The sequence below is a fragment of the Nannospalax galili genome, unplaced genomic scaffold, assembly GCF_000622305.1.
Source record: "Nannospalax galili isolate Female #2095 unplaced genomic scaffold, S.galili_v1.0 scaffold211, whole genome shotgun sequence".
Taxonomy (NCBI): domain Eukaryota; kingdom Metazoa; phylum Chordata; class Mammalia; order Rodentia; family Spalacidae; genus Nannospalax; species Nannospalax galili.
Genome location: NW_008329624.1, coordinates 544730 through 559097, shown reverse-complemented (window position 1 = coordinate 559097; position 14368 = coordinate 544730). Strand labels below are relative to the sequence as shown.

At 38.7% G+C, this 14368-nt stretch overlaps 1 long non-coding RNA gene across 1 annotated transcript in view; it reads left to right on the top strand.

Annotated features, from left to right (window-relative positions):
• Positions 1–2200, top strand: part of LOC103739101 — a 2437-nt gene extending 237 nt beyond the window's left edge. The window contains exons 2-3 of the long non-coding RNA XR_607477.1: positions 1141–1196; positions 2026–2200. This is a non-coding gene — a long non-coding RNA (uncharacterized LOC103739101). The remainder of the gene's footprint in view (positions 1–1140; positions 1197–2025) is intronic.
• The last annotated feature ends 12168 nt before the right edge of the window (positions 2201–14368 follow it).

The window sequence follows — 14368 nt, the reverse complement described above, 5'->3', positions numbered from 1 at the left end:
TGTCCTCTTCCTCCTCTCCCTCCTCCTCCTCTCCTCCTCCCTTCTTCTTCTCTGAGCTCATAAAGCCAACAGATTATTGGAATGGCTGATTTTAGGTGCTACTCTGACTTGGCCACAGGGTACTGAGATATTAAGTCAGACACTCCATTATCTTGGGTGTTTTTCTGAGATGAAGTTAACATTTGATGGCAGACTGAATGAAGCAGGCTGCCTCCCCTTATGTGGTGACTTCATTCAATAAGTTGAAGGTCTAAGTAGAAGAAAAAGGCTAACTCTTCTGCAAATTAAGAAAGAATTCTTCCAGCCTGTCACCTTTAAAGTAGGGCATCAATTTTTTCCTGCCTTTGGGCTCAAAGTGAAATGTTGGCTTTTCTTAGTGTCAAGATTGTTGGCCTTCAGACTGAAGCAGATCATCAGCTCTCTTGGTCCTCAGACTCCAGACTTGGTATTCAACTGCACATCAGCTTTCCTAGGTGGCTACTTTGCCAACTTTGGCTTAGGTCTTAGGAATTGATGGTGTCCATAATCATGTGATCCAACTTCTTATAAAACATTATGCAAGGGTGCGTAGTATGCATGTGTTTGTGTGCCCATGTGTGAGGAGGTATCCATGGATTTTTTCTGGCACCTGTGTCCTATGGGTTCTGTTGCTCTGGAGTAGACTGACAGACTCAGAAGATTTCTAATGACATTTTCTAATGAGATTTCTCATACGGTTTTCAAGTTTATTCACTCTGTAAAGAATGAGAAAGGTAAATTGAGTACTAGTTTACCCTAAGCAGATTTTTTAAGGAAGCCTTTGTCTTCATTCGGGAAAACGTTTCCAGACATTTATGAAGATAGAAAGGGAGCAGTATACTAAGTCCACAAATCGTGCAGGTAAAGCATTTTACCTGAAGCAGGGAGATCAGTTATTTTGCTTCTAGGGAGGAATAGTAGGGTAGAGAGGGGAAAGGTAAGAAAGGAAGAAGAAGAAAGAGGATTCAGTCACACAAGGGAGGGGAAGCTAGATGTTGCAAGAATTGAAAGGGTAGGAGAAGATGCTGCTCTCAGACCCAGACAGCTGTGACAGCCCAGATGTCATAGGCTCATCACCAGGTATGTATGTGGCTCTCTAGCAACATTTCTCCTCCTCAACAGAAAGTTACTGATACATCAGGCAACTCTGCCAGTCATGAATTTCTCCTAAGACCCAGGTAAGGAATATTGATTAGTTCAGTCCATTCATGGTAATTATGTTGGAGTTTTTTTTTTTTTTTTCCTGGTGAATTTAGGCACAGATATGTGCCTGATCCATAACTCTGAAAAAGAAGTCACTGCTTTTTAAAGAAAAATTAAACAGTGGGGCTGAGTAGATAGCTCAGTTAGTAAAGTACTTGTCATACAAGCTTGAGGAGCCGAGATCTATCTCCAGCTCCAAGCTGAGCCTGGTGGCCTATGCCTGTGCCAGCATCATGCAGGCGAGATCAGGAGAATCCCTAGGGCACAATGACTAGCCAGCCCAGCTTAATCATTAAGCTTCGGGTCCCAATGAGAGACTCTGTCTCAAAACATGAGGTAGACAACTTCTGAGAAGTTATCTACATGACATATAAAGTTCACCTCTAGCCTCCACACACATTTGCACACATATGAACATGCATCCACATACACATGTGTACCCATACATCTGAAAATGCATGCATATACACATATGCACATACACACAAACACATACAAAAAAATCCAAAAAGGAAGAACTATAGAAATGAGATTTTAAATCTTAAGTAAATGTATATTAATAAATATATAAACCAACTACCCACATACATGAACACACACATATAAATACAAACATACACATACAAAACACACACACACACACACACACACACACACACACACACACACAAAGTAGCTCTCTTCTTAAACAGCAGAATCTGGGCCATGAGAGAGGGAGACCTGAAAAAAGACCAGTTCTAGAATTGCCCGTCACCACTATTCTTATGGGGAAAAAATAATTTCTGTTGTTCATTTTTTACCCAGGTTTCCTGTTATTTATAGCCCAAGGCAACAGAACTAAAAGAGAGGTTACTTGTCAGTAGCCCGACGCAAGATATGAAAGAAAACTGCTGCAAATAAACGTGTTTAATATATTCCTGACTGAAAGTTTTATGATGCATAGCACAACCTTTAAAGCAATGTTACAGTTTTTTCTCCCCAAGCATAATTTGTTAATCTATTTAAATATCTATTAGCTAATAAAACTGCAAGATACTTATTATGTATGTTTTAATGTTCCTGAAAAGTAAATAACAAATGACATAAAAATCATTTTACATTGGCAACTTTTTACTGTTCTGTGTATTGCTGGCTAATAAAAACAGAAAACTGTGGAGGGCATGAAATCTGTCCTACAACAGAATTTGTGAAGTATTTTGATTAAATTTTCCTATACCCCTGAGGACATATTCCCATTTTCCTTAATAGGAGCAGAATATTATTCACATTCTATTAGTAATGTATATTTCCAAGCTAAATTAGTTCTTATAAAATTCTAATAATTAGAGAAATAATAACATGGCTGTTTTTAGGCATTGAACTAAGCAACTTTCTCACATCTTTCAAGGTCAGACTTCCCAGTGTTTCAGGTGAGAACTCAAGACCCAGCTTTAGGGTAACACAGCTCCATCTGTGACAAAGCCATGCGATAGGAAAAGTCTTAACAGATTCATCTTTAAAGCCCTGTAAGGCTAATGTGCAATAACTACAGCTTAATCCTCAAAACTGTTGTACAAAAGGATCTGCATTCTTTCATATATTTTAGGAAAAAAGAATTGAAAAATAAAATGACCTGGTCTTTTTGCAAATATATTTAATACTCTTGATTAGTGGAATAAATATAGACCAAAGATATTTCAGAAGTATATAGCACAAATAAGATAAAGTAGACTACTGAACTGAGAGGAAAATTTGTTCTATTTCCATTTATAAAGTACTACCTAACCTCTTCATACATCTGAAATGATAAAATTTGATGTTGGTCTACAGAAGTTCATTTAGATATTTGGTCCATTATTCATTTAGAATCATTTTTCAACATTTCTTTGAAATCTCTGGAGGCAACTGCAACTCTCCAATGGAAGGCATTTCTACTGAAAGAATCTTTTAAAAACCCTCAGCCATTGTGTGAATTATTAAGAAGACATATTACTGTGAGCTGGTTTATGAATGCCAAACCTATTGTCTTCTATGGAGAGTTTCCCTAATTATCAAATTGATTATACCAAATTAAGCTCTACAGTAACATAGTCACTGTCAAAGCCAGTAGCTTTTATACATGTGGATGCTGAGCTTTTGATGAAACACAGATGCTTTGCATGCAAAAATGGTCTGTTCTTTGCTGCAAAATAAAACTTACTGTTGTGTGACTCAAAGCTGATGTTTACGTTCCAACTATAGAATCCAAAGTTAAATTGTATGGTTCTCAATTCTCAGGCTTAGCATTTTTTATTTAAAAAAAGAAATCATTCAATTTTAGCAGAAACAGATGTGTGACATAGGTATAAATCCATTATCAAAAAACAATGAAATAATTTTTGTGATGATAGATTTTTAAGGTAGGAGTCTGGGCTACAGCAGCCCAAACAGGCTATGCTGGCCACCTATCCCCGTATGCTGGTTAAAGAGATAACATGGGAGGGAAAAAAACAGATAAAAGAGAATAGTTCAATGTGGCCACATTAGGACCAAGGGGTAAATAAAGGGGTCTAGTGATCCCTAAATCCTTCTTCAGAGTCCTAAAATGAAGTTTATGTTTAAATCAACGATCAGTGTTATATACAATTAAGCAGCCCTGGTCAAGCCTTGACCAACATTGTCTCAGCACAAGTTTGCCCTGCAGGGTGTTCGGATAGACTATTAATCTGTTTGTCAGTGAGGGTGCAGTGACCTCTCATCTGGGGGATGCTCTGTCCTGTGAGCTTTTTATTTTCTTGGAATTGAAGATAGCTGAGAAGAAGGAGTTAAGGACAATGGTTTATCTCTGTTCCTTTAACACACGGAACTGACACAAAACGAAGGCCGAGACACCAACCAGGCTTTCCTCCTTAGAGTTACCTCAGAGTCTCAAGTGAGGGAAGAATCCATATTTAGCAAATGAATATAGATGACTATTTCCTTAACTGTAGTCTCTCAATCTATTTATTTGAGTTAAATGGAAAATTTAGCCCACCTATAACTATCAACCAGAAAATACTTTTTAATGTAAAATATAACTTGCAAATTATAAAACACATACAGAAAAAACTGATGACATCATGGCAACTGCTCAGAGAGAGGAAACTAACACATGCCTCTCTTGGAACATGTCTGGACCATATACTTTCATATCCTCTCCCTCACAGAAACTCGAAAAAGTGAGCATTAGAGAAATAAAAAGTTGTAAAAACACAAGAACCAGGAGAACAAAAGGGGAGAGGCGGACACAAAACTCATTTGGAGGATGAAAGCAGATGTAGGGGAGTCACGTCTAAGACCTCGAGGGGTAGAATAGCAATGAGAGCTGTGACAATACAGGAACCTGTAAAGCTTCATGAAGTGGAAGAGCCAGGAACTGCATAAGGAAAAGGGCAACAGGGCTTTCTGTGAAACTGTGTAGGAGCTATCTCTCCACACGCACCCAGGCGGCCCTTCTCCCCACACGTCCTAGGAGCAGAGGAAACTGAAATTCAGTTCAAGGGAGAAATAAATCCCCAGGGAGTTGACTGCAGACTAAGAAGCAGACCAAAGCCGAGAGGAACAAAGGGTTCCTAATTGTATCCTCCTTCCTCGAGGTTATGTTTTGGAACTTAATTCCCCCAATGAAATGGTTTTAGGTGGTGGTCCTTAGAGAAGTTGTTAGGTCAAGAGGAAGAGCCCTCCAGGAGGAGACTAGTGCCCTATTGATGACAAGCCCCAGGGAGCTGTTGTTTGGCTGTCATAGTTGGGGAATGGTTCCACTTAGGATTTTTCAATGTTTCAACTCTCCAATTTTGTGAAACAATACTCTTTCAGTAGGAATGTACTTTGTTGAAGTTTGCTCTTTTCCTGGGCTAGTCTTATAGTCAGACTGTCACAACACCTGGTGATAGCAGCTAGCTGTGGCTCCTAGTTAGCCACAGATCGGGACAGGAAACAACTCCTATTCCACACGCACGGTATTGCTAACCATAGGTATTTGAATGCATTTTCGGTTTACTGTGGGTTTATAAGGACATAATCCTTTTGTAAGACATGGAGCAGCTATATAAAAAAGGAAAGTATGTCTTCTATTTCATCCTGATAGCAAAACCTCTGAAAGAAAATTGTAGAAAATTCCAGTTATAAATATAGATGCAATTTTGAAATAAAATTTGAGGAAATTAAATATAGAATTATATAGCAATAATGGACTATAACTAAACAGAGCTTATTCTGAGACGATTCAATACCAGTATTTGAAATGTCACTTATTATATTTAAAACTTGAAGGAAAAAGTAATATGATTATAGCCATATGAAGAAAATGTGTTAGACAAATTGCAGCAGTTCCTTATTAGCAAAAAATGAAATAAAAATCAAATAATAATTTCTATGCATGATGAAGAACATTTTCCAGAAACTAACAGCAAATATATTTAAAGAAGTATAGTGCTATGAATTTGGAAATCTGAACAGGAGCTGTTAGCAACACTACGGTGCAGCATTGTTATAGAGGTACTGACTAGTTCAACACACAGAGGGAAAACCATACATAACGGAAAACTGGAGAACACAGAGTATCACTATTTGCATAGAGGACCATATAGTCAGACAATAGAAAGGTAGAATCTTATTAATAAGGTAGTGTAGAGGTAGTTCTTTGTGGGTCTTTCATGATTTTGCATGTCTTGCTTTGTTGTAAGCTATCTTTGCAAGGATGAAGGTCTATCTTTACTCTCTGGAGCAGAAGATGTTAATCATCCAGCAAAATAAAGACTGTCTCTTAACAGAGTAAGGTCAGCTAAGTTTTCCTGTTGCTAATTATAAAAGTTCTCTCAGGTCAAGATTTCTCTGCTGTTATGCAAACCCCTGTGTATTCAGCATCCACTTGGGCTACTCGGGGGTCCCCTGTGTGACTTGCAGGGAGAAAATGAAGACCACATGAACAGGAAGCTCATGGCTCCTGTGCTGTGAATGATGAAGTTCTTTGCCTCTCACTCAGGAACAGTGAATTGGTGAGTTAAAGCAGGGGACAAAAGGCAAAGACCCATGTCAGCTCAACTTTAATTGAGGGGCCCAAAGGGGAGGTGAGAAATAGGTGGCAGGCCAGCACTAGATCGAGAACTATTTGAGACTGATTGTTGCTGGGTGAGGGAGAGTATGACTTACATACAACCACTGGACAGGCTGATTAGACGCCAGTGGATGCATTTACACTGAAGGGTATTTGGGCACAAACACCTGAATGAATAGGACTCAGCATGTATGGCAGAGTATCATAGGTTTGGTGGGGGGATAAGGGGAGGCATGGATGGGGGAGGGGGTCTGGATTGGAGTGGGAAATGTATGAAATTTAAAAAGCTCAATTTATAAAAAGGCAAAGTCCATAGTCCTGGTGACTCTTGGCAGAAACAAAGACCACCAGCACCAATGTCCAGCAGACAGCTCCTTTTCCAATCAGGATGCCTCAACCAATTGGCCTGCCCCTGCTTACCCCATGGGAGAAAAACAGATAAAGTTATTGTCTAAAGGGGTATCTCTAGCTAAAAAGTGAGCAAACAGCAAGAACTGATATTGCATTAAACTAAATTATTACAAGGGATGTCAATTTCAAAAAAACAAGAATGTCTTCCCAACTAACAGAATTGATAAGGCAAATAAAATAATACTTTAAAATAAATATATGAAAATTCTATATTCATGACACTGTGTTGTTCAATAAAGGAGATAAATAAAGCACATCAATTTAAACTTTGAATATAAAAGATAAATTTGACTCAACAGTTACTGATAAGGAGAAAAACATTGAATATGAAGACCGAATCAACAATTTCAGATCACCAAAGCCAAGGTCAAGAGATTAGAATTGCAAAAGAAGCAGCAAGAGATGGAGAAGTCCACCATCCTAGCACCCATCTAGGGGGTTTCTAGAGGGGGAGCTATCAAAAAGAATGAGCAACAACATTCTAAGGGATTATAGAGAATGTATCACAGTGTTGAGGAAGAATGTGTTTGAAATGGTTCATGTGGCTTTGAGCAGAAGTCACTGAAGCATGCGTGCACACATAGACAACATCACCATTGAAGTTCACACCATTATGAATTAGTATAAATTCCTTAATGCCATAAGAAAGACAGAAAATGAAAGCTATACCGTTTTGAAAAGCCTGTCATCATCAATGTGAGGGAACAATGGAACGATATCATCAAACTCCTAGGAGAAGTCATCTAGAACCTATGAGTCTATATCAGGATTAGTAATTAATGATGTAGAAAGGAAAATCTCTTTTTCAGAGTTTCAACAGCTCATAAAAATGCTTGTGGGTATGTTACTAAAAAAATACTTTTGCAATACATTATAGACAAAAATATCCCAGGAGGCTAATGATATCATGATATGGGGGAGACAGATGATACCCATGTAGCACCCCAATGTAGAGAGAAAGAAAAATGTATATGTTAAATATTTAAAGACAGCAACTAGAAAAATGAAATAAAATGTGAAGTTTTCAAATACATAGGTAGAAGTGCGGTAAACACAATTAGAACCCTAGAAAGAATGGAGGAAAATCCAGATAATTAAAATAGGTCCAAATAGAAAAGAGGTTGTAATTGTGAATAGGTTAAGTTTCTTTATTAAAAAGCAGAGACTGGAAAGTGGTAAGTTGACTCAGTGGCCAAGGTGCTGCCACCAAGGCTGATGACCTGACTTTGATCCCCAGGCCCCACTGGTGGAAGGAGAGAACCACTCCTGGGAGTTGTCCTCTGCCACCATTACATGTCACGGCACATGTGTGCCCACACATTTAGATATGTATACAGATAAACAAATGTTAAAAAATTAAGGCAGAGACTATAGTTTTTGAAGTTTAGTCAGGCTTTTTTTCATGAGATACCCAAACCAATATGGTAAAAATGCTAGAATTAGAAAAATAATTTTCAAAAAGAAAACACTGAGTGAATGAGTGAATGAATGAATGAATGAATGAATGGAAAAAGAAACATGAAGTTGGGGTGGTGGTTAGAGAGATGGGGAAGTCAGAGGAGAGAGATGGGGGTAGATCATATTTCATTATATACTTGTATAAAAGTCTCAAAATGAAAGAAAAATTGTCAAAAAGGCGGGTAAGAGAAGAGAAAATTAAGGATCACATGACTGGGAAAATGGCCCAGAAAGTAGAACACTTGCAAAAGTGTGGTCCTGAGTTCAGATCTCCAAAGTCCACGTAAAACCCTGGTAGGCATGGAGGCCCACCTGCAATCTCAGAGTGCCAAGAGCTGAGACCAAGCCTGAAGCAAGCTGGCCAGCTGGCTAGCCACAACTCACTCAGGTTCAGTGAGACACCCTGTCTCAACATATAAAGTGGAGTGTGCTCAAGGAAAATATCTAATGTCAGTCTCTGGCCTCCACATGTATATACACATGTGTGTATCACATGTGCATGCATCTACATACACATGCAAACATACCTGCACACCACCCATATATACATGCGTATGAAAAAAAAAGCACAAAATAGCACATGAAGCAAGAGGAATATTTTATATTGATGAAAGGGAAGATTTGCTCTGGGAGTGTCACAGTCATAAATTCTACTAACTCTTCAATATTCTTTGAAATATACAAAGCGAAACCGATAGGCTTGGGAAGAAGAAATTGACAGGACCACTCATAAATGGGTCACTTTATCACACCTCTCTCAGAAAATTATAATTCAAGAGAAGAAAAAATAAAATACGGAGCTTAAATTAGACAATTCACACTGTTTATAATTTTCTATCTAACATACAGAAAATACATATTTTTAAACACATAAAACATTTCCCCAAATTTTGCATACACACTAGCCCATGAAAGTACAAAATTCCAGAACTTTGCTATTATGCAAACAACATTTTTATCACAATGAAACACATTGAAAAAATAAATAGCACCGAATAAAAGTTATAAAACAAAAGTACTATGTAACAAAATCTAAGGGAAGCAGGCAGGGAGGTTCACACCTGCAATTCCAGCACTTGAGAGGCAGAAATAGAAAGGTTCACACACACACACATTGGTACACACACACACACACACACACACACACACACACACACATGCAAATCAACAACAATTGAAAATAAATGAATTAAGCTTTTAACAGAAGAATCCAGGCAAATCCCTCAGAAGAAGGAAAGAATCACAAAATGTAAAAACAGATATTTAAAAAATAAGAAAAACAAGAGTCAATCATAGAACTCCAAAGTGGATGAGAGATGTGTCACTGGGAGTATTTGTTTTGGGATCTTCTGTATCCTCCATAAGCTAGAACAAACCAGGTCAGGGAGATGGCTCTTGCCAGACAAGCCTGAGGACCTGAGTTTGTATCCCCAGATCCAAGGTAAAAAGCTAGACTCAGTGACATAAGCATCTGTAATCCTTGTCTGAAATCCCTGGAGTCAACGGAAGTGGGAGGCAGAGACCTGAGAATCTCCAGAGGCTCTGGGCCAATTATTCTGGCTGGTACAGCACCAGTGAAGAGACCCTGCCTCAGACAAGGTGGAAAAGCAAGACATGACACTGAAGGTGTCCTCTGACCTCCACAGGCACACCCTACATGCCTGCACCCACACTCACATATGGAGACACACTCACACATCACAAACTACATACACACACACACACACACACACACACACACACAATTAAAAAAAATAAAGCCAAAGATGCATAAAACCAAGTGAAGCTTATGTCGTGAGCCCTCAGAGCACACTAGTGGGGAGAAACCACTTACAGTTCCCAGGTTACAAGGTGTCAGCACAGGTGACGCACTCAGGATGGAATGGGCCTCTCTCAGGCCTCCAGAGCTCAGGGACATTCCCTGACAAGGTCAGCATGGCATCCTAAATGCAGAAGCTGGAACCAGGACAGATCCAACACACAGGCAGGGACTCATACTGAAAAACAGTCCGATGATATTGAGGCTCATTTGGACCTGAAAATTTAAAAGCTAGTAAATCAAAGTTTTGTTTTTACCTTCTGTGATACTTTCCTTTTTCTGGAGGATTTGCTTAAATTCTTCTGTTAAATGCTTAGTTCATTTATTTTCTAAGACAACACCTTATACAGATAAGACACAGCGATGGGTAACATCCAAATTGAGCAGAACAAGAATGACAGGAGCCAGGGGCAGGGACAATCCATGTAAGGGCAGCAAAGACAGATCTCAGAAAAGATGAAGCTATTTTTTATCCTTTGTTTTCAATCTAAAAAAGATTTCTAGAACCATGAAGCTAAGGAAGGGGAAGGAGGGAACTTATCCTAGCTTATCTCCCCATCCCGCCTGTAAGTAAAATAATATCCATGTTATATTAAAAAATGAAGGATGAGGAAGAATTTCAGTCAAATGCCATACAAAGCTGTCACAGGAAAAAATTAGGCTAGGTAGCATCTTTCTAGACAGTGCAAACACTGCAGAAAGGCCGGCCCACACGCAGAACTGTAGCCCTGTGTATGAACACACAACAGACTACAATCCAAGACATATTATTATAGATCCATAGAAACACACCAATGCAGAGATTCTAGGGAACAAAGTTTTGTAAAGAGAAGACCAAATTCATGAAAAACAGTTTTAAAAGAATCACATTGAAATGGACTTAGAGATCCCAGAACTCTGGAGGCAGAGTCAGGAGATTTGCCAAGTTCAAAGCCAGCATGGACTACACAATGAAATCATGTCTCAAAAACTTTGTTTTAAAAAGGAAGGAAGAGCCATGCCAACTCCATCAGACAGAAGCCTAGAGTGGAGCAAGGGAAAGGGGCAGGGCCGGCCCTTGCCTGAGGATTCTTGGAGACTGATTATTACTGAGTGAGGGAGAGTAGACTGTACTTAAGATCTCTAGATAGGCTGAACAGACTCCAATAGATGAACTTGAACTGAAGGACATCTGGGTATAATACTTGACAGGATGTGACTTAACATCTATGGCAGAATACATGAGGCCCTGTGGGGGGCGTGTGGGGACATAGATGGGGGAGGGGTGGCTTAATTTAATTAAGAACTGCTGCATGACATGTACAAAAGCGCAACAAAATAGAATTTTAAAGGAAGGAAGGAGCGAGGGAAAGGGACTAGAAAAGGTAGTAGAAAGAAAGAGGAGAGAGAAAAAGAGAGAAGGGAAAGAGAAAGGAAGTGGGGAGAAGAGGGATGGAAACGGAACAGGAAGAAAGGAGGGATAAAGTAAGGGAAGGGGAAGGGGAGACACAAGGGACAGAAGACAGTCTGATCTGTCTCTCAAATCTTACTATGACTTTAAGGCTATGAAGAGACAGAGGGAAATGTTAAATAAGACTATAAATAGCAAAATCCAAAATGGGAAAAATTCTGCAGGACAAAGAAAACCCAGTGGTCAACAATCCCAGCTGATGGTACATAGTGTGTGTGCACGTGTGTATGTGTGTGTGTGTGTGTGTGGTGTGCATGAGCAGGCAGCTGAGGTCATTGAACATCTTAGCACTCTCAGTATTTAATAGTCATAAGCTATTGTGTCAATCTTTTCGGCATGGTAATATGTTCTATGTTCTTAAAAGTCATTATGCACAAATGAATAAAGTCAGAGATGAAAAGTGAAATATTAAATAGAAGATCAGCAACAACCAACACGATAGATGTGGTAATTCCCACCTAAAGAGTTCAGGACCAGGAGGATTCAGCTTGGAACTCTATCAGACCTTCTAAGAACTAATACCAATACTCCTCAAATTATTCCATAAACTAGAAAAGAAAGAACACTCTCAAATTCTTTCCCTGAAGCCAGTATTATGCTGATGCCAAAACCAGACAAAGACCCAACCAAAAATAATAATAAAAAAATTGTAGGCCAATGGTACTGATGAATGTCGATGCAAAAATTCTCAGCAAAATACTTGAAAACTGAATGCAAGAATATATAAAAAATTATCCGTCATGATCAAGGGGGCTTCATCCCAGAGATACAGAGATGGTTCAAAATAAGTAAATCAACAAATGTAAATCCACCACATAAATGGACTTGAGGACAGAAAACACTTAACTATCTCATTAGACACAACAAAGCCATTGATAATTCGTGATAAAAGTCATGGAGAATCCAAGGATACAGGGAACATATCTCAATAACGACAATATATAACAAGCCCACAGTCAACATCATTCTAACTAGAGAAAAAAATCAAAGCATTCTCAGTAAAATCAGGTACAAGACGAGAATGCCTAATCTCTCCATTTCTGTTCAATACAGAGCTTAAAGTGTTAGCTAGAGCAGTAAGACAAATGAAGGTGATAATGAGGATATGAATTGAAAGGAAGACGTCAAAGTAGCCTTACTTGGAAATGATATGATTCTGTATATAAAAGAGCCCTAAAGATTTCCTCCAGAAAACTTCCAGAGCTCACAAACATTCAGCAAAGTAGCAGGACATAAAATTAACACAAAAATCAGTAAACTTCCTATATACTGACAACAAACATTGAGAAAGAAATCTGGGAAACTATCCCATTCACAATAGCCTCAAAAACTATAAAATATCTTGCAATAAATCTAACCAAGGAAGTGAAGGATCTGTATTAAAAAAAAGAACTTTAAGACATTGAAGAAAAAAACTAAAGACAATACCAAAAGATTGAACAATCTCCCATGCTCATGGCTTGGTAATTAATGTTGTGAAAATGTCCATCCTATCCAAAGCAATGTACAGATTCAACACAATCCCTTCTATAATTCCAACACAATTCACAGAAATTGAAAAAATTAATCTCAAATTTCATATGGAAATGCAGAGAAAAACAAACAGGATAGCCCAAATAATCCTGAATAATAAAAGAAATGTTGGAGGCATCACCATGCCTGATTTCAAATTATACTCCAGAGCTATAGTAATGAAAATAGCATTGTACTAATATAAAAACAGACACATTGACCAATGGAATAGAATTGAGGACCCAGTCTAAATTCCTTGCACTTACAATCACCTAATTTTTGAAAAGGGCCCAGAAATTTATATTGAACAAAAACAGCATGCTCAACAAACGGTGCTAGTTAATCTGGACAGCTACATGTAGAAGAATGAAACTAGATCCCTATCTCTCACCATGCACAAAACTCAACTCCAAATGAATCAAGGACTTCAACATAGGACCCGATACCTTCAATCTGATAGAGGAGACAGTAGGGACTGGAACTTAGAGGCATAGGAAAGGACTTTCTGAAAAGAACCCTGATAACAAAAGGCATAGCGACTAATAATTGGCCAATGGGACTTCAAGAAACTAAAGCTTCAGTACAGCAATGATATGATCGTTCAAGTGAAGAAACAACCTACAGAATGGGAAAAAAATATTTTCCAGCTATACACCTGACAGAGGGTTAATATCTAGCATATGCACAATACTGGGTATAGCCATTGTGTGTGGTTACCCACGAGAATTTGACAGTAAGCCCCTATTGTTGAAGATACCACATATATGAGACATAGAACAAACAAATTGATACTGACTGCAAAGCTTTATTGGCTAGCTTTCATAGTGATAGAAGGTGCTATGCATGTTACTGACAGGGGAAGGTAATCTTGAACTTTACCCAGCTGTGAATCCTGTAAGCTACAATAATGACTGGCTTGGAAAAACATCACAATATGTCCCAATACCTATTATCAGGGCCAAGAACCTGTGGATAGACAGGTCACAGGCCATAGGGGAGGATTTAGTCCTATTATTCTGCTAAGTAGACATTGTATTAAACTGACTTCTAGTGTTTTTTTTTTTTACTCATAGATGAGCACATCTCTCAACTCTCACCAGAGAAGGTTCTTCTAATAGCTGATGGAGATTAACACAGAGACAATTGGTCAACACACAAAGAATAAGAAACTATGGTATGTTCAGCCCTAAATGGGATTCCTATATCACACTCTCTCCTCTTAAGGTTCAGGGATTATTGCATAAGAGGGGGCAGAAAGATTGCAAGAGCCAGAGGTAGTGGATGGATACAAGGAAACCATGTTCTCTGGACCTAACAGGGCAATTGCACATAGGAACCCACAATGCTATGACAGTACACATAAGGCCTATACAAGTTCAAGCCAGGCAAAAGCTCAGTGCAGATAGGGAAGGTGGGCAGGGAGCCCCAACCCTAGCTGAGGATC